The 26,452-nt window shown below is 40.5% G+C and overlaps 1 protein-coding gene and 1 pseudogene across 1 annotated transcript in view; both read right to left on the bottom strand.

Moving 5' to 3' along the window:
- Window positions 1-1,683, bottom strand: part of tmem39a (transmembrane protein 39A) — a 75,784-nt gene extending 74,101 nt beyond the window's left edge. The window contains exon 1 of the mRNA XM_087992762.1: window positions 1,515-1,683. The gene's annotated coding sequence lies outside the window, so the exon portion shown is untranslated. The remainder of the gene's footprint in view (window positions 1-1,514) is intronic.
- Window positions 1,511-24,610, bottom strand: LOC148148531 (uncharacterized; annotated as a pseudogene).
- Window positions 24,611-26,452: the final 1,842 nt, after the last annotated feature.

The raw sequence follows: 26,452 nt of genomic DNA on the forward strand, positions 1-26,452 counted from the left end.
AAGCATAGGAGTGGAGTGAAGAACGCCCTCAAACTGGAAATTCAAATATATTCAATGATTGGAATGATCAGCTAATATTAGAGCAGCTTAAGATCGAGACAATCAATCAATGATACTTCCAGATAATGATCAGGCAGTTGAAATAAAATTTAACAGCAGCTACGAAACTTCAATACAGTAAAGATCAATTCATGTTCATGAAAGAAAAACTACAAGTTTAAATTGACCCAATAATTATAAAAGTATAAAAATAATGATATGTAACATTGGGAAAGGCAACTTTTCAGAATCCAACTTACAAATATTATTTTGAGGTGTTATGGCTACAAACCCAAAAGATATAATACAAAGCATACTGTTTCAGGCCTTCCATTTCTTTGCACAAAACACAATTGTTTGCATTAGTAAAAGTTGAGTCAAATGAGTTAGGTTACACATTTTAAAATAAATTTATATTGTGATAAATAATAGGAAACAGTTCTTTCATAGAATTATAGAAATTACAAAGAGACAATTAGGCATGTCAGCTCCAATATTAGTTCTTCAGTCTAGTTTAAGCTTTTATCTACTTGATGCTCAAATATAATCAAGGTGCCTTTACTGCATTATAACCATTTTAAAGTTTACTTGTGATAATGCATATTCTAATAATAACGCAGGTGGTCAGACATTTTCAACAGTTATGCTCTTACTTTCAATTCTCAGTCCATCCTCCATTGATACTCAATTCAATAACTGATGGATAATTCTTCAGAATTTTGAAAAATGAATTAAATTCATTTATTTTTCTTCACTGCAGTGAGAAAGAGCCAGCTTTTCAAGCATTTCATTATAACATGCATTCCAAACATCATTCTAGCTACCTTTCATAATATCCTCTCCCCTCATCATCATTCCAGTTTGGGAGATAAATAGTTTATTCCAAGCTATATTCATTTCAAGCTATATACTTTTTGTAATTAACATCAATTGTTGCATCTAATCTATGTAGCAACTTTGAGATCTCATAGTAACCAAAGTAGGGAGGGAGAACAAAAATAAAGGGAATTGCATCCACTGTTGTACAATATTAGCTCCCCTTTTGTTATATTTCAGTGACAGGCTGATCCAGTTCCCCAAATAATAATATTATCTTCAACTCACTTTATGGTAGAAAAATAATCTACTTCAGGTATAATTCTTGGGGTTAAAACTGCAGCTGTGTCACTGCCAACTCTAGTGGAACATGATAAGTTAGTGAATGGCTAGAATTTCGTTAAAATAAAGCAGATGATTTTATACAAATTTAATTGGTAATAAACAACTTGTAAAAACTAAAACTAAAAATAAGTTGCAAGAAACGTATGTCACCAAAATATAAAAAATACAATTGGTTGGATCCTGAATGCAAAGTTTTGCATTAAGAAAAAACTGACAAAGCTCTGCAAAGAAGCACTGAAAGTTTTTAAGAATATTCTTTGAGCATTTAAACACAGTAACACCATGCAGTACAGAACTGCTCTCTAGACACTTACACATCAATGTTCCGGGAATGAGACCGTTTCACAACGATCGATTCTGGACCATAGCACTCAATCAAAACGAAAACATTAGCTTCCTAAAGAGGGGAAAAAAATTACATTAATTTTAATAACCACCCCCTCCCAAAAATTGTTTAAATTCAACCACAGACCGAACAGCTGGACGACGTGGCGGTACCTAAACTGCACTGCAACCAAACTTAATAGCGGAAACCCCACTTACTATGCCTACATTGATTGGCGAACACAATGACTGATCGTGCTGTCCACACTTTTACTGGTCAGATATGCAATGATTGGAGTGCGCTTCCGGTAGTTAAGTTTGTATTTCCTCTCAGCGAAACCCAGGCGAGCGGAAGCAGTGCCGAAGCCTCGGTGGTCTCAAGCGGGTGGAGCTTCGTGTTGATTGGCAGGCGTACCCCGCCCCCAGAAGAGCGTCTTGTTTTGGGGGTGGGGTTCCGGCCCAGGGGGAAACCGTTACGCCTCGAGCTGGTTTGATTGGTGGGTGCGCGCATGGGATACTGGGCACCAATCAGTTTAAGCTCCTTATTAACAGCGCAGAAAACAACGAGCAAGTAAATAGCTGAAGTGCGGGACGCTGCAGAGGAGTGTTACTGTGCAGACTGAGGTTATTCAGCTCATAGTATGCATTATGGCTCTCTGCAGCAGGGGTTCAGCTACCTTTCCCAATCCCCAGGTAGTTGTATATTTGTAAGTGGTCACCTGAGACGCAGTGATTACCTTGACTCCAAATCATACCTTTGATCTGACAGTCTAAGGTTCAAATACCACCTGCTCCAGAGGTGTGTAACAACATCGCTGAGTACATTGATTAGAAAATACGTTTCTCTTTTGAAAAAGCCCGATAAGATGTGCTTCTGCCACATGTCCAGCTAAAGCATTCCAGGTTCAAAGCACTTGCTGAGTAGTTTTTTCCTCGTCACTGAAGCGTTGCGTCGTCTGATTCTCAACTTTTCTGCTATCCCTGTTCCCTACTCTGTCCAGACTCCAGAGATATCACTGCACTGATTTTCTTTTATCAGCTACTCTTCTTGAAATGTATTACTTTGCAATACTTTAAGGTTCTGTGCTGATTGCAAAGTTTTAACTGTACCCTAGATACCCAAATCTAGTCATCAGTATCAGTGAAGAAAAGCCAGCTATGTGAGGCTGACCTTGACGCATTCCAAAAATCAATTGTTTGCTACTCTTCTATATTTTCAGAACTCAGTCAATTATGTATCCATGCTGGTAGTTTCTTTTATTCTGTGCTCTTTAACTTGGCTGACAAGTTAGTTTTGTAGAATCGATTTTTTTTCTCGAAGTTCGTGTAACACCATATCAAGTGGATAACATTCATTAACCCTCTCTGTTACCTTATCAAAAAAAACCTCAAATTCACAATTTTCATTTATCAAACTGGTGTTGGCTTTCCTTAATTATTTCATGTTTGTCCAACACACCCTCACTGCAGACGTTAAAGTAACTTTCCTGCTTTTTGAGCCAAATATCTGTTATTACCACAACATCATATTCCCCTGTGGTTATCTGTGCTTGTAGCTTGACAACCTAATATTTTCACCATGCTTTGTGTTCACAAATATGCACAGTAAACCTTTCTTAGGACTTATTACTTTTATTCCTGAGCCATGTAAAATTTCATTATATCTTAATTTAATGATAACTGTCTCTCCCAATTCTTTGCACAACCTGTTTCTCCTTTGTACTGTTAGATCTGGTTTATCAGCCTTTGCCATGTTAATTTAAACTCCCCCTAAAAGCACCATTAAATTGATCTGGAAGGACAGTGGTTTAGGCTCTATTTAGATATGATAATGGACTGAATGGTCTCATGCCCTGTACCAACTCTGTGATGGTGTGTATAGGTCTCATTTTTAACCAGAATCTGGGCCAACAATGGACTAAATTTCTCCTGGGCGAAAGTGAGGACTGCAGATGCTGGAGATTAGAGTTGAGAGTGTGATGCTCGAAAAGCACAGCAGGTCAGGCAGCATCCAAGGAGCAGGAGAATCGACTTTGCGGGTAAAAGCCCTTCATCAGACAAAATCTCTTCTGCACTATTTCTACAGCATTCTTCTGCTTTCTCCCATATTTGAATAATTTTGAGTTATAATGCCAGGAATTATTTGGAGATTAACTCTGATGAATTTCTTTTCTAAATCTCCAAAGTCTGTATGTGGTATCATTGACCTTACTACCCATGTTGAAAGTATCACTCTGGATCTTAACCTCTGCCAGTACTCTGCATCTGCTCAGTTGCATTCTTGAATCAGACAGGAATGGAACATCCATCCTGGATTTATATCCTTGACACAAATACATTCTCTGTACTTCATCAAATCATCTATCATTATTACTTTTCCAGTTTTCCTGCTGCTTTAATGAGGCTGAATTTAGCTCTGGCTGTACTACCAGTTGATCTACCACTTGTATTCAAGCCTGAATGCTAGTTGGAGAATGAGCTGGGCTTAGGAGATTCCTGTGTTATCTGCCTGATCTATCTTATATGCTTGGTGATCTCTCATTCTCGTTCTACCTCCATACCTTATGCTGTGTGGGGACCATATCTATAATTATGCTATCCAAATAACTCTGAAACTTGCTAGTTCACTGTGAGGTCAGCTATTGCTCAAGTTCCAAAATCTGCAGATGTGAAGAGAAAAACTTTCCAGATCAATGACATGCCTGCCCTCCTTTAATATCCCCCAGTAAATTCTCTGTTTCCCACACAAGTGCAAGCTATTACTATCTCATGGGGAGATATGTGAAAATAAGTTGGGAACTATGAACCTGATTGTGTATAATGTAGATATAGGAGATGCTGTACTGATTAAACAACATGCTTATAGGCATAGCCCTCTAAAATTGTCACAGGTTCAAAAGGATATTGAACAGATGCTCCAAAATTACATCTTTGAAATGAGTTGCAGTGACTGGAGCTCACTCATAGTCATGGTGCCAAAACCAGATGGTACTCAGCAGTTACGTGCGGACTATTACAAAGTCAATGCAGTTACAAATACGGATGCACATCCAAATCCGCGTTTGAAAGACTGCGTTGAAAAGGTGGGACAAGCAACCTTTCTTGAAGTTGGACTTGTTCAGAGGATACTGAATGGATCTTTGTCCGAAAGAGCGAAGACAATTTTGACTTTTGTAATGCTGAATAGACTGTATCAGTTTAAAATCATGCCGTTTGGTATGAAACGTGCACCATCCACATTTTGGAGACTGATGAATAAGGTCATTTCCAGATTACCCAATTGTGTAATTTATATTGATAACCTGGTGATTTTTAGTCAAACATGGAAGGAACATTTGCAATATTTATCAGAATTGTTCAATCGACTTCGGAAGACAAGCTTGATAAACCTGGCTAAAAGTGAATTGCCAAAGCCCAAATCACCTTCCTGGGCCATGTTTTTGGACATGGACAAATAACCCCATGGAATACGAAAACAAAGATAATTGGGGAGCTTCCCAAACCATTAACAAAAAGCATAGTACTATAATTCCTGGGATTGAGTGGATTTTATTGAAAATTCGTACCAATTTTTAACAGTGTGGCTGCGTCACTCTCTGAATCGCTAAAGAAAGGCAAGAAGTTTCAGTGGACAGCAGTCTGTTAGAAGGCATTTGACAGCCTGAAAGCTGTGTTAACCACTGCCCCAGTGTTAGCCACACCTAATTATGCAAAGCCATTCAAGGTGTCTATAGATGCGAGTGATGTGCTCTTATAGGAAGATTATGAGAAAATGGAAAGACCGATCAGGTATTTCTCCAGGAAATTGAACATTCATCATCACACCTCCTTAAAAAAAACCCATCAATATCCAAAGATGGGTTGAGTTTAAAAACCCTTAATCTTAAATTGTTAGTACACTACAACACCCATATACAGTACACCGACAATAATCATGCAAACACGCTCTAGTATATTTTGCTTCAGTCTGTTTTGCTCCTGCCACTGAACGACTCAGTTTCTCATTTACGTCTCGACACTGCATCAGCAATCACGTTTTCTTGTCCTGCTACATGTACAATTTTCAAACTGAATGGCTGTAACAAGCTCCAACTAAACAGTCCTTAAATTTCTCCATAAACTTCAAAGGGTTATGATCAGTGTATACGATTGTCTCCGATACATTAGTGGTAACAAACATTGGAATGTTGTAACGCCAACAACAAGCTCAAAGTCTCCTCGACTGTCTATTGTCCTGGGTTTTGTTTTCAGGAGATTCTAAAGACATTGGTTCCAAAATCTTTAGGGTTCATCTACTTGAAGAAGCTTTTAAGTTTTAAAAGAACACTTGTACAATGAAAGGGGAGTGGCTAGTTCTCCCAGCTCAGCTCTTCTCTGTTTTGGTTTGGTTTTAGCAGGCAGTCAGTTGTGAAGCTGCTGTACCCAAATAAGCAGGTCCATGCTGATCCTCTCTCTCTCTGACATCTCTCCTGTAAGAACCTGTGTTGGATTGTTCCTTTTTTTTTGCAAGGGGCTGTTTATGGGAATTGCATGTATTTGGAACAGCATCATTAAGTTGGGATAATTTCTTTGATTTTTCAGATAGATTGTTATTCTGTATTCTGTTCTCTTTTGTTTGTGTTTCATTTAGTAATCTTGCAAATAAGTTCTGTTTTGTCTAAAAGTAAGTGGTTGGGCAGCTGCATTACTTGTGGAATATCTACATTACACCTGCTTGAAATAACTAGCAAAGTTAGGGTCAGGGCTACTTTCTTGAAATATTTTGAGAGGGTCTCGCCTGGTTCATAGCACTGTAAAACAGCAATTTATTTGTTGTTACATTTTAATGTACAGCATTGTTTATACAGCATTGCTCATACTGTGATCCCTGTACATTTCAAGACCAACAGAGATTGTGTGACTGCTTTGTGGAGCACCTCCATTCAACCTACAAGCATGACCCATAGATTCCAATCACCTATCATTTCAATTGACCTTCCAACAGCACTCTGGTCTTTCTGTCCTAGGCAATTTACAAAGGAAGAAAGGAACAGCCGTCCACTTTTTGATTTGGCAATCTGCAACCTTCTGTATACAATATTAACAATTTCAAATCCCAATCTCAATCATTTGTTTTTGTTTTTTCTCTTGTAATTTTGAAGTTTCCATTTGTTTTAGAATGGCAACAGTTGATGATTCTGTTGTTTCCATTTATATTGCTAAGACTTCTGTTCTTCACTTGTCCTCTTACCATCTCACTTTGTACTAACAACATTTTGTACCATCGTTACGTCTCTTGTCTTCTACACTGTCACAGATTTTCTTCCTACTTCCCCCTTTCTCTGCCTGTGATTTTTCTTAACCTGCTACACCTCTCTACAATGGCAAATGAAGAAGTTTCTCTTTCTAAAGACCAAAAGAACTGCAAATGCTGTGAATCAGAAATGAAAACAGAAGTTGCTGGAAAAGCTCAGCAGGTCTGGCAGTATCTGTGAAGAGAAATCAAAGTTAATATTTCAGGTCTGGTGACCATTTCTCAGTTCTAAGGAAGGTCACCAGACCCGAAATATTAATTTTTGATTTCACTGATACTGCCAGACCTGTTGAGCTTTTCCAGCAACTTCTGTTTTAGTCCTTCTTTCTCACTGTTTCCCTTAACTTACAGTTTTCTTTTTATCTTCAGATGCTTAACCGATTTTGTTTTTTACTGTCATGGTTGAATCTGACTCCCCTTAGACACAGACAGTACATTCCAGATCCTTAACACTTGTTATTTAAGTACATTTTTAGTGATGTTGTCTTTGATTCTTTTGTCATTTGTCCTTGTGGAGTATTCCTGTTCCTATGTAATATTCATATGCTCCATCTTAACCTTGCATGCTTAGCACTTTCGAGCTTCAAACACCATCTCACACCTTGCACAATAAAGTTAGTTCTTCATCAATAACAGCCACATCAGTGAAACAGATTGCATTCACTCATTGATACATTCTCTTTTCTGTTGCAGGAGAACGTGACACACAACTGGAGGCAGCAGTTATTAACAAGAGTGGGAAATGTGCACCTATTAATTAATATACGTGAAGGAGACAGTGCAAGTCATTCTGGGAGGTAACATTGCTGGTATCTGGTTTTGTGCTGCCTTGTTTTGCTGAAGAGATAGAAATTTGCCAAACCATGTGATGCAATCTGTTTGGGTTGTGTGATTATCAAGGTTCAATATCAGTCATGTGTGCGAACTGTGAAACGACAGTAGTGTTATGTGATGTGAAGCTTTAAGTGTGAGCTCTGAGTCGTACTTGATGGATTTTTGATAGATGAATGACAATGTGATGCATTGAGCAATATCTGAAGCTAGTGGTTCAGTTGATGGTAGATGGTGTTTGAAGTTACTCTCACTGATATTGACCAAGTGTTAGGTCATTAAACATTTAATACCATTTCATTTAAGTCTCAGTCAATGAGTACCACAGCTATCTGAAAATTTCTGAAAATTTAATGAGCATCATGACACCACATGGATGAAACACATTTTTACTCCTTACCAACACATCCAAGTCAACTGACATTTTCCAATGTTACCATCCTCCCATGCTTGTGTCTCGGCTGAAGAATGTTTTCCAGGACCTGCTCAAACCACAATGCGCCTGTCCTGTAAGTGATGCAGCTAGCCTTAATTAATGCAGACTAGCTTTAATTGGTGCTGCATCTCTTGCCAAGGCATGCAGTCATGCAGCAGAATGGTTAGAGCTAACTGGATTGCCAGATGTAAATTACTAGGCTTAAAGTTGTCATGTTTGCTGTACCAGGAACAATAGGTAAAATTTAAACCTGCATCAGGTTCCTAATGTCTTTTTCAAGGAGGGATGGCATCAGATTTGGTCCCCAAGGTTTCTGACCCACTTTGTAGTTTTATACATACAGTCATCCCATTTAGTTTTGTAGTTCATGTAAAGTAAATTGCCTCCTTTTTCTTTAGTAATCACAGTTGGGAGGTCATGTTGTGGCTGTACAAGACATTGGTTAGGTCACTTTCGGAATAATGTTTGCAGTTCTGGTCTCCCTCCATTGGAAGGATGATGTGAAACTTGAAAGGATTCAGAAAAGATTTACAAGGATGTTGCCAGGGTTGGACGGTTTGAGGTATAGGGAAAGGCTGAATAAGCTGGGGCTGTTTTCCCTGGAGTGTCAGAGGCTGAGGGGTGACCTAGAGTTCTATAAAATCATGAGGGGCATGGATAGGGTAAATAGAGAAGGTATTTTCCCTGGGGTGGGGTGCCCAGAACGAGTGGGCATAAGTTTAGGGTGAGGGGGCAAGATTTAAAAGGGATCTAAGGGGCATATTTTTCATGCAGAGGCTGGTGTGTGTATGGAATGAGCTTCCAGAGGAAGTAGTGAAGGCTGGTACAATTATAATGGATGGGTATATTAAAGGAGGGGTTTACAGGGTTATGGGTCAGGTACTGACAAATTGGACTAGATTAGTTTATGCTATCTGGTTGCTATGGATGAGTTGGACCGAATGGTCTGTTTCAGTGCTGTACGTCTCTTGACGATCTATTGATCAAATCTCCAAACTTCTGTTTAATGCCAGTAAAGGACGAAATTCAAAGAACAAGACCTATCAGAGCTTTGAATGTAATAAGTTGGTAAAAAGCTGGTAATAGCAGATGATATTGTTTGAAAAACTGAATAAATTGCATGAAAAATGAAATTAATGATTGGAAGAATGTACATCCTCATTAAGTATAATTTTTAATATTTCTTTTGGATTTCAGGAATGTACCTAAGACCACCTTCTTATAATATTTATATTTTTTTTACTCATTGAGTCATAGAGATGTACAGCATGGAAACAGACCCTTCGGTCCAACCCATCCATGCCGACCAGATATCCTAACCCAATCTAGTCCCACCACTTCCTCTGGCAGCTCATTCCATACATGTATCAGCATCTGTGTGAAAAAGTTGCCCCGTAGGTATCTTTTATATCTTTTCCCTCTCATCCTAAACCTATGCCCTCTAGTTCTGGACTCCCCGACCCCAGGGAAAAGACTTTGCCTATTTACCCTATCCATGCCCCTCATAATTTTGTAAACCTCTATAAGGTCACCCCTCAGCCTCCGACGCTCCAGGGAAAACAGCCCGATCCTGTTCAGCCCCTCCCTACAGCTCAAATCCTCCAACCCTGGCAACATTCTTGTAAATCTTTTCTGAACCCTTTCAAGTTTCACAACATCTTTCTGATAGGAAGGAGACCAGAATTGCATGCGATATTCCAATGGTGGCCTAACCAATGTCCGGTACAGCCGTAACATGACCTCCTAACTTCTGTACTCAATACTTTGACCGATAAAGGAAAGCATACCAAACACCTTCTTCACTATCTTATCTACCTGCGACTCCACTTTCAAGCAGCTATGAACCTGCACTCCAAGGTCTCTTTGTTCAGCAACACTCCCTAGGACCTTACCATTAAGTGTATAAGTCCTGCTAAGATTTGCTTTCAGTAAGTGGATTACAATATCGCCACCTGGACCAGCATTTATTGCCCATTTCTAATTGCCCAGAGGACAATTAAGAATCAGCCTCATAACTGTGGGTCTGGAGTCACATGTTGGCCAGACCAGGTAAGGATGGCACTGTCCTTCCCTAAATGACATTGTTGAGCAATGATTTAAATGGTAGTTGAACAATTAACACCGTCTCTAAATTTTACGTATTAAGAAGCTCTCATATAATTTATTGTCATTTTATTTTTACTTCACTTAAATTTATGTCAATGCACATCCAAACACTTGGCTAGCACAAAAAAATTCAGCCTTGCTGACAGCCTTGTATGAAGTTATTCAGAATGTCATCATTTGACATGCCAATCACAGTTGAATTCAGTTTAGCAGATTTGGAGAAATTGTTCAATGTCAACTCAAAGTACATAAATACAAAACAGTTTATCGTTGTTTGTACTTGGGGGAAAGTGGTGTAATGTTTGAGGTATATTAATTCAGAGGCCCTGACCAATGCTCCAAGGCCAAGTTAAGTTTCTACCCTAGCAGCTAATGGAATTAAAATTCAACTCATTAATTAATCTGAATTTAAAGCTAGTCCATGTGTCTACTGGATTGTCATCTCCTTGTTCACTAATGCTGTGTCTACCAGGTCTGGCCTACCTGTGACCCAAGATCCCAAGTAACTGACTCTTAACTGCCCTTTGTGATGACCTTTACTGTACCAAATTGGACGGACTGCTCATCATTGTCATAGGCACCAGGAATGACAGTGGTGCAGTGTGTACTTGTACACATCTTGTATGGCATTACCACTGTGCTAAACGGAATAGATTTCGAATACATCTAGCAGTTCAAAACTGGCATCCATGAGGTGGTGTAGGCCATCAACTACATTCACTGTAAATTTTTTCTCAGGTCTGAGCATGTCGGTGACTTCTGAAACCATATGTTAATACATTGGCATGTTGACAGATGTGTGTGTGTTCCTTCAGAACAGATGCACTGCCACATAGCATAGATGAAGATTGGCCATCAACTTGAGCAGAATTGAAATCCATCACAGTCTATAAATTCAAAGCATCTTATATCCCACACTCCACCGTTACCATCCTAGGTATCAACCCTGATTCAATAAGGAGCAAGAAAATGTGCTGGCAGCATCACTAGGCATACATAAATATGAGGTGATGAAGCTAAGTATTAGACAGCATGCATGCTTAAAAAAAAGTATGTGATAGAAAAAAGTGATCACACAATGAATGGATTAGATCAAAGCTAGTCTGAAATGGTGATTGACTATTAAACAACTGACCGTAGAAGGAGTCTCCACAACATTCCCACCCTCAATGATGGTTTTGCCCAGCACATCAGAACAAGACAAGACTGAAGCATTTCCAACTATCTTCAACCAGTCATGATGAGCAGGTTTTGGCCCCCAAAGGCCATTTTCCAAACAAATTAGCACACCCTATGTGATGTTGAGGAATAGTTGAAGACACTTGATACAGCAAAATGTATGGATCCTGACAGCATCTCTGTCGTAATCCTAAAGACTTGTGCTCCAGAACCAACTGTACCCCTAGCCAAACTGAACCATACTGCTACACATGGGCTTACAATATAGAAATTTGCCCAAGTATATCCTTCCTCAAAAAGCAAGACAAATTCAATCTATCAAATTCCCATCCCATTAGATTGCTCTCAACTACCATAAAATGTGTGAAAGGTATGCTTTGTGCTATACTGAACAACAACATTTTCACTGATACTTAGTTTTGGTTCCACTTGGGTTCCCTCAACTGCAGTCATGATCACAGAGATAGAATGAGAGTACCTTTATCATCAATGCGGTATTTGTCCAAGTGGCACAAGCGAAATTGAATTTAAACTAATAGGAATCAAGAAGAAGACTTTCCAATAACTGAAGTTTTACTTAACATAAAAAAGAATGGTTATGGATGTTGAAGGTCAAACATCTCAGCTCAAAACAGGTTGCAGGAGTAGCTCAGTTGTTACACCATATGGTCTGAAGAGTGGAATTTGCTGATGATTGTACAGCATTCAATACATTTATGGCTCATCGGATACTGAAGCTGTCCCTCGATCTCAGACACCTCCCTCCCCTTTCTTAACCTCTTCGTTTCCATCTTTGGCAACAGTTTATGGACTGACATTTCCTATAAACCCAGACTCCAACAACTACCTGGACTACACCTCCTCCCAACCAGTATCCTGCAAAAACTCCATCCAGTTTTCTCAATTCTTCCGTCTCTGTCATATCTGCTCTCAAGCACTTCCAAGCATGCCACTTATTTTAAACAAGTATTTCTCTCCCCTCTGCCTTCCAGACAACCCTCCATCACATCGCCGCCATTCCCTGCTCCACTGTTCTAAGTCATCCTTGCTTCCAAACATAATAAAATGCAGGGTCCCCTTTGTCATCACTTTCCACACCACTAACCTCCACATAGTTTGCTGCATCTGGTGCTCCCAATGTGGTCTTCTCTACATTAGTGAGACTGAATGTGAAATAAGGGAGCACTTCGCTGAACTTCTTAGCCAGGCCTGTAAAGAACAGCCTGACCTCCCGGTCACCAACCATTTCAATTCCCCTTCCCAGTCCATCTCAGACATGTCCACCCTTGGTCTCCTCCATTGCCACAGTGAATCAGACCACAAATTGGGAGAACAACGCCTTAAGGAAATCATGTCTCACAAACTTGATTGAGTTTTTTGAAGTAACAAAGAGGATTGATGAGGGCAGAGAGGTGGACGTGATCTGTGTGGATTTCAGTAAGGCATTCAACAAGGTTCCCCATGGGAGACTAGTTAGCAAGGTTAGATCTCATGGAATACAAGGAGAACTACCCATTTGGATACTGAACCGGCTCGAAGGTAGAAGACAGAGGGTGGTGGTGGAGGGTTGGTCTTCAGACTGGAGGCCTGTGACCAGTGGAGTGCCACAAGGATCGGTGCTGGGTCTACTACTTTTCATCATTTACACAAATGATTTGGATGTCAATATAGGAGGTAGAGTTAGGAAGTTTGCAGATGACACCAAAATTGGAAGTTTGGTAGTCAGCAAAGAAGGTTACCTCAGATTACAGCAGGATTTTGATCAGATGGGCAGTGGGCTGAGAAGTGGCAGATGCAGTTTAATTCAGATAAATGCACGGTGCTGTATTTTGGGAAAGCAAATCTTAGCAGGACTTATACACTTAATGGTAAGGTCCTCGGGAGTGTTGCTGAACAAAGAGACCTTGGAGTGCAGGTTCATAGCTCCTTGAAAGTGGAGTTGCAGGTAGATAGGATAGTGGAGAAGACGCTTAGTCAGAATATTGAGTACAGGAGTTGGGAGGTCATGTTGCGGCTGTACAGGACATTGGTCAGGCCACTTTAGGAATATTGTGTGCAATTCTGGTTCCTTTCTGTTGGAAAGATGTGAAAGTTGAAAGGATTCAGAAAAGATTTACAAAGATGTTGCCAGGATTGGAGAATTTGTGCTATAGGAAGAGGTTGAGTAGGCTGGGGCTGTTTTCCCTGGAGGCTGAGGGGTGACCCTATAGAGGTTTATAAAATGATGAAGGGTATGGATAGGACAAATAGACAAGGTCTTTTCCCTTGGGTGGGGGAATCCAGAACTAGAGGGTATAGTTAGGGTGAGAGAGGAAAGATATAAAAGAGACCTACGGGGCAGCTTTATCACGCAGAGGGTGGTACGTGTATGGAATGAGCTGCCAGAGGAAGTGGTGGAGGCTAGTACAATTGCAATTTTTAAGAGCCATTTGGATGGGTACATGAATAGGAAGGGTTTGGATGGATATGGACAAGGTGCTGGCAGGTGGGACTAGATTGGGTTGGGATACCTGGTCGGCATGGACGAGTTGGATCGAAGGGTCTGTTTCCATGCTGTACGTCTCTATGACTATGACTCTATCTTCCGCTTGGGCAGCCTATAGCCCAGAGAACTCAACATTGATTCTCCGATTTCAAACCACTCATTCCCTGACTCCCTTTCTAGCCTCGCCTCCACCCTTCCATTCCACCTACCAACCCTTGCAGCTACCAACCGGTTTCATTCATCCCATTGACCAACCAGGTCATACCCACCACCTGTAGTCACCTATCATTACATCCCCATTTCGCCTCTCTTTCTACCCAAAACTGGCCTTATCTGCAGCTCCCCCACCCAGTTTTCCATTCCTGAAGAATGGTTATATCTGAAATGTTGACTTTGATACTGCCTGGCTTGCTGTGTTCTTCTAGCCTACTGCCTGTCCACCTGCAGCAAAACCTGGATAAAATTCAAGCTTGGGCTGACAAATAGTAAGTAATACTCACACCACACAAGGCAATTACCGACGAAAGGGAATCTAATCATCTCCCTTTGACATTCAACATCATAATATAGAGGATTCAACAATGGCAAACATCCTCCAGGTAACTATTGAACAGAAACTGAGACTGTACTAAATAGCCGTTAAATAAAATGGTCACAAAAGCAGGTCAGAAACTGAGAATCCTCAGTGAGTAACTCATTTCCTGTCTTCCCAAAGCCTGTCCACAATTTACAAGGCACAAACCATTTGTCTGGATGATGCAGCTCCAATAATACACAGGCAATCCACTTGACTGGTACCCATTTCATCACCTCAAAAATTCACTCCATCCACCCATTGTATTGGCAGTGCACCTATTTAAGTGTAATGGTTGAAAACTGATAAAACAAACAAAAATGTTAATGAGGAGTGAGCCATTGCTGGTAAGGCCAGCATTTATTGCCCATCTCTAATTGGACTGGAGAGGGTAACAGTGTGTCCCCTTTTACCTCTGTGGTCCCTGTGGTGCAGTTAAACCTATATTGTTGTAAGGTTGAAAGTCCAGGTTTTTGTCCCAGCACCCAGTGAACAAACAACAGAAGGTAACAACAGGGAGAAGGTCTCCCTGAGAAGGCGAGACCAGGGAGAAACAAGAAGTCAGTTTGTCAGGATAATGAATTACCAATGGCGCGAAATTTAGAGAATCCTTATAGTGTGGAAACTGGCCATTTGGCCCATCACTGTCCGAAGAGCAACACACCCAGAGCCATACCCTATTCTGTAACCTTGCCTATACCATGGCCAATCCATCTAACCTGAATATCTTTGGATTGTGGGAAGAAACTGGAGCACGAAAGGAAACCCATGCAGACTCCACACAGACAGTCACCCAAGGTCAGAATTGAACCCAGATCCCTGGTGCTATGAGGCAGCAGTGCAAACCATTCAGCCACCATGCTGTCCTTGTATGCAAGTAACTTGGCAGCTGCTCCGTACCAAAAGTATGCAAAAGCTATTGTTTGATCCCTGTTTAGTTGTTGTACAATCACATCAAGAAATTCATCTCACTAAATGCCTATCATTCTATTAAAGCATCACTTTGATTCGTCAAGGTAGAAATGGGATAGCTACTCACTAATGAGGACTGTTCCCCTCCATGCATGGTAATGATCACCTTACGTATTTCCACCACATGAAATCAGAACCATTGAGGCACACACTAAACTGTGGAACACATCATTGAACTCCCAACGTAGAAGTTAGTAATAAGGTTCAATCAGTACCTCCTGTGGTCCAGAGGACACTTTGTGAGGAGAAGGAAGGGAAGAAAGTAAATGCAGCTATCGCAGTCTCATAAAAGCCCTAGTCTAATTTGTCTCTAGTGCAATGACAGTGAGAAAACCAGGCAACTAAATACTGCTATGTCACTGCCTCTAGCGTTGACATACAGGCAAATAAATAGTCATAGAGTTGTACAGCACAGAAACAAACTGTTCGGTCCAACATGCCATGTTGAAGTTGCTCAGGACTTTGGTGAGGACTCTTCTGGAATACTGTGTCCAGTTCTGGTTGCCCAGTTTTAGGATGGATATTATTAAGCTGGAGGGGATACAAAAGAGATTTCCTAGAATGTTCTCAGGTCTGGAAGGTTTGTATTATAAAGAAAGGCTGATAGGCTAGGATTTTTTTCACTGGAGTGTTGGAGATTGAGAGTCGACTTTTTTGAAGTTTATAAAATAATGAGGGGGTATACATAGAGTTATGGTAGTCTTTCTTAGGATGGGGGATTTCAAGACTAGGGGCACATTTTTAAGGTGAGAGTAGAGAGATTTAAAAAAGACATAAGAGGCAAATCTTTTAAACCGGAAGGTTCATGTATGGAATGAACTTTTTGAGGAAGTGTTACAATGTTTAAGAGACATTTTGATAAGTACATGAATAGAAAAGGTTTGGCGGGATATGTTGCAGGGGAAATTTTGTCTGGGATTATGTTTGGCCCTGAATAGTTGGACCAAAGGGTCGGTTTCTGTGCTGTATGACTCTGTGACTGTGTCCATGCCAAACAGGTTTCCCAAAATAAAACTAATCCTACTTGCCTGGTTTTGGCCCATATTCCTCTAAACCTTTCCTATTCATCTATCTATCCAAATGTCTTCTACATGTTGCAACTGTATCTGCATACACTTCCTCTGGCAGTTTATTTCACATATGAACCACCCTCTGTGTGAACACGTTGCCCCTCAGGTCACTTTTAAATCTTTCTCCAATAACCTTAAGAATGTGCCCCCTGATTTTGAAAACCCCCACCCTAGGGAAAAGGCCTTTGCTGTTCACCTTATCTATACCCCTCATGTTTTCATGAGCCTCTATAAGCTCACCCGAACCTCCTATGCTCCAGTGAAAAAATTCTCAGCTTATCCAGCCTCCCCTTACAAAACAAACCCTCTATTCCTGGCAACATCCTGGTCAATCTTTCCAATTTAATAGTATCCTTTCTATAACAGGGCAACTAGTACTTCAAAAGTGGCCTCACCAATGTCCTGTACAATCGCAACATGACGTTCCAACAACTATAATTATTGGTCTGACCAATGAAGGTAAGCGCCTTCTTAACCATCCCGCCTACCTATAATGCGAGTTTCAAATATCTATGAAACTGACCCCTCGGTCTCTGTTCAACAGCATTACACATGAATTGGATAGTCCTGCCCTTGTTTGCTTTACCAAAATGTAATACTTCACATTTATCCAAATTAAACTCTATCCACCACACCTCAGCCCATTGCTTCAACTGATCAAGATCTGTTTGTGATCTTAGATAACCTTCAATGTCAACTATATCATCAATTTTGGTGTCATCCACAAGCTTATTAATCATTCCTCCTAAATTCTCATCCAAATCATATCTACAAATGACAAACAATATTGGACCCAGCCCGATCCCTGCAGAACATCACTGGTACAGGCCTCTCATGTGAAAACCAACCCTCTTCCACCACCATCTTCTGTCTCCTACCATCAAGCCAATTTTGTATCCAATTGACAAGCTGACCCTGAATCTGGTGAACTGATCCTTCGTTGAAGGCTCAGAAATGTTCAAATCAACTTGAGGGAATCATTTTAGAGGTGTCCAAATAAGTTTGTTAATACAAACTATCTCACTGAGCCTGCTTCTTATCTGAATTTGCATTGGAAGGGAAAGGCCACCTTGAATATAACAATAGTGCATTTGTGTTGAAATTGCTCATTGTGTTTAATATACTGCCAATTTGCCTTTTACAGCATGCACAACAAATTTACATATAACTAATACATTAGTACAAATAAGCATTGCTTTGATCTTCATAACTTTTGGATTCCCAAACTATTTACTAACTTCAGTTTCCTCTATTTTGGATACTTGGCAATTTCATCTTGTGAAGCTTGGCAATGACAGATAAGGTTGCACATCATTCCTTTCTATTGGTCTTGCCTGAGATCAAGCTCTAAAACCTATCAGATTTGTTGTGTTTCATAATACGTAGATATCTTAGAAACGTCACGATAGGAGAGGATGACATCAGGATATTAGTCCTGGCTTAGTAAGAGGATGTACTGGCACCCATATTTATGGGAATGAAGAATAACAAGAACCAGAAAACTTTGGTTCGGCATTGTTTGTAGGTTCCCTAAAAGTAGTTAGATTGTTTGACAGAGCATTAGTTGAGGAACTGTCGGTATATGTAACAAACAAAACACAATAATTGTGGAAGACTTTTAATCTTCACATAGAATGGCACAATCAAATTGGAAGAAATGACCTAGAGATGAGTTGATAGAATGCTTTTGTGACTGTCTCCTGAACCAACACATTGTGGTACTGATTAGGAAACCTATCTTAAATCTAACATTGCATAATGAAATAGTGTTAATTAAAAGTGTCACAGAAAAAGATCCATTGGGAAATAGTAACCATGATACTCTTGAATTTTATGTTAAGTTGGAAATTCCAGTCACAAATCTTAATCTTAAACCTCAATCTAGCTACAGAGGATTCGGGGAGAAATGGTTATGATTTATTTGATAAATATACAAATGTATGGAAATGAAAAATGGGAAATATTTAAAGAAACACAAATAACTCCCATCATCAAGTTACCTTTTATGTACATGTGCGTAATACTTCACAAACTGGTGCAGCATGGTGGCTCAGTAGTTAGCACTGCTGCCTCACTACCCAGGTTCAATTTCACTTTTAGGATGACTGTCTATGTGGAGTTTACAGATTCTTGCTGTGTCTACGTGGGTTTCTCAGGATGCACCCACAATCCAAGATGTGCAGCTTAGATGAATTAGCCATTGGAAAAGCAAGGTTACAGGAATAGTGTAGGGAGGTGTGCATGGGTAGGAGACTCTTTAGAAGATCAGTGTGAACTTGATGTGTTGAGTGGCCTGCTTCCACACTGGAGATTCTATGATACTGATCCAGTTTCCTGAGAGTCAGTCTCAGATTAAACAGAACCTGTGACACTCTTATTTATATTTGTCAGCCAGGGCTCCCTGATTGGATCAATTTAACAGCCCCAATCAGGGAACTCACATTCTATAAGGTCCACCTGGCTATCTTTGTTACAGTCTTTACAGATACAATTAAAACATTCAACAAAAGTACATTTGGTTGAAAATAAATACTCAGGAAGAAAGAACAACCAGTAGTTCATTCAGGAGTTAAGGAACAATTAGATTAAAAGAAGAACAATGTTGCAAATAATAATAACAATCTGAAGAGTAGGAGTGCATTAGAAACTAGTAGAGGGTCATCACAAGGTTGATAAAAAAAGGAACAAATCGAATATGACAGTAAATGAAATAGAAATATGAAAATAGAATGTAGAGCTTTTATAGAGTCATACAGCGTGGAAACAGACCCTTCAGCCTAACCAGTCCATGCTGACCATAATCCTAAACTAAACTATACACAAAGGTCTGTGTGATGAAAGCAAGCATGTTAAATATCTTAACCTATCTATATGTGATATAAACTTCAAAGAATTATGTACTTGAACCCCTATGTCTCTGTTCTACAACACTACCCAAGGACCTACTTTTAATTATATAAATCCTATCCTTGTTTGTTTTACCAAAATGGAATACCTCACATTTATCCAAATTAACTTCCATCTGTCAGTCTTCAGCCCATTGATCAAGATCTCTTTGTAATCTAGATAACCTTCTTCACAGTACCAACATTTTTTGTGTCATCTGCAAACACTCTAACCATGCCTTCAGTATTCTCATCTAAATAATCTATGTAAATTACAAAAGTGGACCCAGCACCGATCAGTGTGGAACACCACTGGTCACAGGCCTCCAGTCTGAAAAACCACCCTGCACTATCCCTCTGTATCCTGCCAATAAGCCAATTTTGTATCCAATTGGCAAGCGATCCCTGAATCCCATGTGATCTAACTTTACTAACTAGTCTACCATGTCAAAAGCCTGTCTAAAGTCCATGTAATGTCTACTGCTCTTCTTCATCAATCTTGATGGTTACTTCCTCAAAAGACTCAATCAAGTTTGATTTCCTTCAGACAAACGCATACTGACTATCCCTAATTATTCCTTGCCTCCAAATATTTATAAATCCTATCTTTCAGAATCACTTCCAACAACTTGGGGCGGCATGGTGGCTCAGTGGCTATCACTGCTGTCTCACAGTGCCAGGGACCCGGGTTCAATTCCAGGGCGACTGTCTGTGCGGAATTAGCACATTCTCCCCGTGTCTGTGAGGGTTTCCTCCAGGTGCTCTTGGTTCCTCCCACAATCCAAAGATGTGCAGGTTAGTTGAATTGGTCATGCTAAATTGCCCATATTGTTAGGTGAAGGGGTAAATGTAGGGGAATGGGTCTGGGTGGGTTGCCCTTTGGCACGTCAGTGAGGATTTGTTGGGCTGAAGGGCCTGTTTCCACACTATAAGTAATCTAATTTAAGTAATCTAATCTAATGTTGCAGAAGATATGACAATTGGCCGCATGGTTGAGAGAGAAATATAAACCTGGAAATTGCAGACAAATATAATTAGCCTGGTGAAGTGTGTAGAAAGGTGACAAATAAAACACAATCCAGAAAAGTGAGATAATGCATCTGGGGAGGTCAACAGGCAAGGAATACAAAATAAATGGTGGGTTACTGAGAAGTGTAAAGGGTCAGAGGGACCTTGGAATGCATGACTACAGATCTCTGAAGATAAAAGGACAAGTAGATAAGATGAGGAAGAAAAAATATATAACCAGGACATTAGAATCTCCTCAGATGAGGACTGACTCCGGGTTGGCTGTCCACAGCCAGTGTACTGTGCACTAATAAATAAAAGGTGACTTAGTGATGTGACGCTGACTTCTGTGCTGTTATTTCATATCTCATATTGTCAATTTGCCTCTTGATCTCCCTCTTATGAATGCCCCTACACTCTTTATCATTTGAGCCCTGTTGTCTATATCTAATATGTGATTATTTTTTATTTGTGACTGGAACCTCAATATCTTTATTCATCCGTTGTTCTTTAATCCTACCATCTTTATCTTTCACTCTAACAGGAACGTAATGACTCTGAACTTTTGTAAGCCTCCCACTTATCAGATGTCTCTTTACCTGCAGATAGTCCACTTTAATCAATATTTGGAAGTTCTTGTCTCATACCATTAAAATTTGCTTTACTTTGATTAAAAACTTTATTTTTTTATGGCATGCTTATCCTTTTCCACAACTATTTTAAAACAAATAGAATTATAAGCACTAGACCCAAAGTGTTCCCCTACTATCATTTCAGTCACTTGCCCTGTCTTCTTACCTAAGAGGTCAAGTTTTGTTCCTTCTCTAGTAGTTACATTTACATATTGAAAAAGAAAATTTTCTTGAACACATTTAAAACATTCTTCATCACCTAAACCTTTAACACTGTGGTAGTCCCAGCCAATCTCTAGAAAATTAAAATCGGATACTATTACAACCTTATTATTCTTACACACATCTGAGATCTCTCAACATATTTGTTCTCAATTTTCCTCTATGGATCTATTATACAATCCAATTGAGGTAATCATTCCTTCTTTACTTCTAATTTAAATCTATATATTTTCACTGGATGATTTTCAGAAGTATCGTTTGCAGTTAAAGCATTAATGTTTTCCTTAATCAAAAATGCCACTCCCTCTCCTCATGCTTCTCTTTCTGTATCTGCATGGTATTTGCTAGTGATGTACTTGGATATGCAGATAGCCCTTTTATCTCAAAACTCTGCAAACTATAGCCATTTAGGTAATAATCATTTCCTAGTTTTCCTGCCAAAATTGACAATTGCACATTTTCCCGCATTATGGTCCATTTACCAAATCCTTGCCCATTCACTTAATCTATCTATTATCAACTATTTTAATGTAGTGTTAGCACAGATTTGTCTAACCATTTGTGTGAGGAGCCACATTTTAATATTTTTCACAATCAAGGCACCAGTGCTTAAATTTCAGAAAGACAAGCTTCAGCACAATATGGAAGTTAAATTTCAAAATAAAAGTTGAGGTGTCAAGAAACCACACACTTCAAGCAAAAATTTTCAAAGCAATAAATTGATCATTTTTAACAAGAGTTATCAATAACAATGGGCATTAAAAAATGCCAGAAGATAATAGACTTAGCTAATATAACCTTTTTTGTCTCTAAGTGGCATACACTCCAAACTGTCCTTGCAGCATTTATCCAAGAATGGAGGACAGATGCAGGTTGGCTTTCAGTGTGGGTTTTCTTCTTCTAGCTTGACGTAATGGATGGGTTTTTGGTGAGAGGGGAGGATGGAGAAGTGTGTGTGCCTGTGTTCCATTCAATCTGAGAGTTCCCTTTCACTTTGTCTTCTTCAGTCACTTTCACACTTGCTCCCTCTTTCACTCACACATACTTCCTCTCTGTCTTTCATTTTTTCTCACAATCATTTACACACTCAATCATACACCCTTTTCTAATTTTCATATCCTTTCACACGCTTTCTCAAACATTCTGTCTTAAACGTACTCTCAAATATACTTTTAAACACATTCACTAAATCTTGTTCACACACTCTTGAACTTACACTCTCTCAAAATTATTTTTATTACTGTCACTCACTCTCAATCACACCCTCATGCTTGTATGCACTCAACTCACTCACATTCTCTTATTTGCTCGCTCACACATACTTCCTCAAACACACTCTTTACACTCTTGCTTTCACATTCATATGTAAATCACAACACTTTTTTAAAAAGTTACATTCTCAGGTTAACTTTAACAATTGGTATGAGCCCACATAATGTGTTGAAGGTGTTCGCCCTGTGTGCTGTTGTCTGTGCCATAATGTTTAGACTGATTCTAATTTGAGTTAACAGAGTTACATGGATACATGCAGTTTTTAAGCAAAATACAATGTAACTCAGCAAGTACAAATTCACCCCACAAACGTATATGTGTGTGTGTGTGTCTGGACTGGGACGTTTTTTTTTAGATTACATTAGATTAGATTACATTACAGTGTGGATACAAGCCCTTCGGCCCAACAAGTCCACACCGACCCGCCGAAGCGTAACCCACCCATACCCCTACATTTACCCCTTACCTAACACTACGGGCAATTTAGTATGGCCAATTCACCTGGTTGTGAGTGTCTGTCAGAGAGAATGTATATGTGTATGTGTGAGTGTAAAGGGTCTAAGTCTGTGAGAGAGTGCATGTGTGAGTGTGGGATTGTGTGTGTCTGCAGGAGTGTGTGTGTGACTGTGTATAGGAGTGTCTGTGTGTGTGTGTGTAGGAGAGTGTGTAGGAGTGTCTGTGTGTGTATATAGTGCAATGGTGGTCGCTTGTAGTGTGACATGAACCCAAGGTCCCGGTTGAGGCCCTCCCTATGGGTACCAAACTTAGCTATCAGCCTCTGCTCGGCCACTTTTCGCTGCTGCCTGTCCCGAAGTCCGCCTTGGAGGATGGTCACCTGAAGGTCTGAGGTCTAATATCCTGGACCACTGAAGTGTTCTCCAACTGGGAGGGAACACTCCTGTCTGTTGATTGTTGTGCAGTGCCCATTCATCTGTTGCAGTAGCCTCTGCTCGGTTTCACCAGTGTACCATGCCTCAGGGCATCGTTGCCTGCAGTGTATGAGATAGGCAATGTTGGCTGAGTCACATGAGTATCTGCCACGTACATAGTGGGAGGTGTCCCCACGTGTAATGGTGATATCCATGTCCACACTCTGACACATCTTGCAGCGCCTACCGTGACAGGGTTGTATGGAGTTGTCCTGAAAGCCGGGCAGTTTGCTATGAACAATGATATGTTTGAGGCTTGGTGGTTGTTTAAAGGCAAGCAGTGGAGGTGTGGGGAATGTTTTGGCGAAGTGTTAATCCTCATTGATAATGTGTTGCAAGCCGCAAAGAACATGGCATAGTTTTCCGGCTCCTGGGAAGTATTGGACAATGAAGGGTACCCTGTCGGTTGCAACACCTGTCTGTCTCCTGAGGAGGTCATTACGGTTCCTTGTTGTGACACGTTGGAACTGGCGGTCGATGAGTTGAGCATCGTACCCCATTCTTATGAGAGTATCCCTGAGTATTTCCAGGTGCCTGTCACGTTCTTTCTCATCTGAACAGATCCAGTATATGCGTAGGGCTTGTCCATAGGGAATGGCTGTTTTAATATGTTTTGGGTGGAAGCTGGAGAAGTGTAGCATTGTGAGGTTGTCTTTGGGTTTGCAGTAGAGTGTGATGCTGAGGTGCCCATCCTTGATGGAGATGCATGTGTCCAAGAATGAGACAGATAGTAGAGAGTAGTCCATGGTGAATTTGATGGTGGGATGAAACTTATTGATATCACTGTGTAGTTTTATAAGCGACTCCTCGCCATGGGTCCAGAGGAAGAAAATGTTGTCAGTGTACCTGGTGTATAATGTTGGTTGGAGGTCCTGCGGAGAGAGGAAGTCTTGTTTGAACCGGTGCGTAAAGATGTTGGCATATTGGGGTGCAAATTTCGTTCCCATGGCTGTTCCACGTGTCTGGATGAAGAACTGGTTGTCAAAGGTGAAGACATTGTGATCGAGGATAAAGCGGTTAAGTTGTAGGATGGTGTTCGGAGATTGGCAGTTGTTGGTGTTGAGTACTGAGGCTGTTGCCGTGATGCCATCATTGTGGGGAATGCTGGTGTAGAGTGCTGAAACATCCATTGTGACGAGGAATGTTCCTGGTTTGATTAGTCCGTGGGGCTGAGTTTCTGTAAGAAATCCATAGTAACGCAACAGAAGCTGGGGGTCCCATGTACAATGGGTTTCAAGATGCCTTCGACATAGCCAGAGAGGTTCTCACACAGGGTCCCATTGCCAGATACGATGGGACGTCCTGGTGTATTGGCTTTTATGTATCTTTGGAAGGCAGTAGAAGTTGCCTACGCCTATGTGGGATGAGGGTGCGTAGGGAACTCTGAAGGACTGCATCCAGAGTCCTGATCAATGTGTTTACTTCACGGTGTGTACTTTGGTCGGATCAGCCGGTAGTTGCCCGTAGGGTTCCTGGTTGTTCTGTTGTCAGTACTCTTCCTTGCAGTAATCTGTTCTATTCTGAATGATGATGGCTCCCCCTTTATCTGCTGGTTTGATGACAATGTTGTGATTGGTTTTGAGAACATGGATGGCATTGCATTGTGAATGGGTGATGTTTTGCTCTACCTTGTGGGTACGGCTGATGAAGCTGGCATTTAAAAATTTCCTGATGGTTTGAGCATACATGTCAAGCCCAGGGCAACGGCCCTCTGGTGGGGTCCAAGTTGACTCCTTCTTTGATCACTTCTCTACGGATCCCTGTGATGACTGTTCCAGTTTGTCAGTGGGCTTGTTGGAATCACTGCTGGCACCTTGAAAGAATTCCCAGAGTCTCATTTGTCTGATGAATTCCTCTGTGTCTGCTGAAAGAACCAAGGGGTCCATTTTGGTGGTGGGGCAGAAAACGAGACCCCTGCTCAGGACTTCAATCTCTTCCAGTCGAAGGGTGTGGTCCGATAAGTTGACAATCGACTTCCCTGCAGTGATCCACTGTGGTGGCATCTCCAAATCATAAATAGGTTGTGACTTTACTCAATGGAAAGAAAAAAATAAGAAATTATCTCCATTGAAACAAATAGGAGACTTGACAGTGTAAATGCCAAGAAGACGCTTCCCCTCATGGAAAAATCTAGGATTGGAGGGCATTGTCTCAGTATAAAAGTGCACCAAGTGAGATGAGGAGGAATTTCTTCTTTCAGAAGGCTGAGTATCTTTGGAACTGCTTGTCACAGAGAGCTGTGGGAGCGGAGTCCTTGTGTGTATTTAATGAGATACATAGATTCTTGATCAGTTGGGGAATCAAGGATATAGGGAAAGCACAGGAAAATGAATATGAGGAATATCAGATCAGCTGCAATCTTAATGAATGGCAGAGATGGTTTAAGGGGCCGAAAAGGCTATTCCTGTACCTAAATCTTAAGTCAGTCAGCAGAAATTTGGCAGATTGAATATAATGTGGAAAAATGTGAGATTTTGCACTTTGGTTGGAAGAACAGAGGAACTGAATATTATTTAAACAGAGAACAGCTGCAGAAGTCTGCTGTACTGAGGGTTTACATTGATAAATCACAAAAAGTTAGCATCCCACAGTCAGTGTGTAATGTGGAGATCGAAGGGACTGCTGGTCTTTATTTCAAAGGGAATAGATATAAAAATAGGGAAGTCTCGTTAAAATTATGCAAGGCAATAATTGGACCTCACCTGGAATACTGTGAATGGTTTTGGTTCCCATACTAAGGAAAGATATATGGCATGTAGAACATCGCATATAGAACAGTACAGCACAGGAACAGGCCCTTTGGCCTACCATGTTGGCACTGCCCATAATGCCATTTTAAACTAATTCCATCTCCATGGTCTGCATTTCTGTGTTTCCTGCTTGTTCATATGTCTGTCTAAATGCCTCTTAAATGTTGCTTTCTTATCTGCTTGTATCACCTCCCCTGGCAGTATATTCCAGGCACTTACCACCTGTGGTAAGTGTGAAAAAATGTGCCTCGCACATCTCCTTTAAACTTTTCCCTCTCTCACCT

This window comes from Chiloscyllium plagiosum, unplaced genomic scaffold, assembly GCF_037043375.1.
Source record: "Chiloscyllium plagiosum isolate Xiang-an unplaced genomic scaffold, Cpla_swu_hap1 HiC_scaffold_12, whole genome shotgun sequence".
NCBI classification, from domain to species: domain Eukaryota; kingdom Metazoa; phylum Chordata; class Chondrichthyes; order Orectolobiformes; family Hemiscylliidae; genus Chiloscyllium; species Chiloscyllium plagiosum.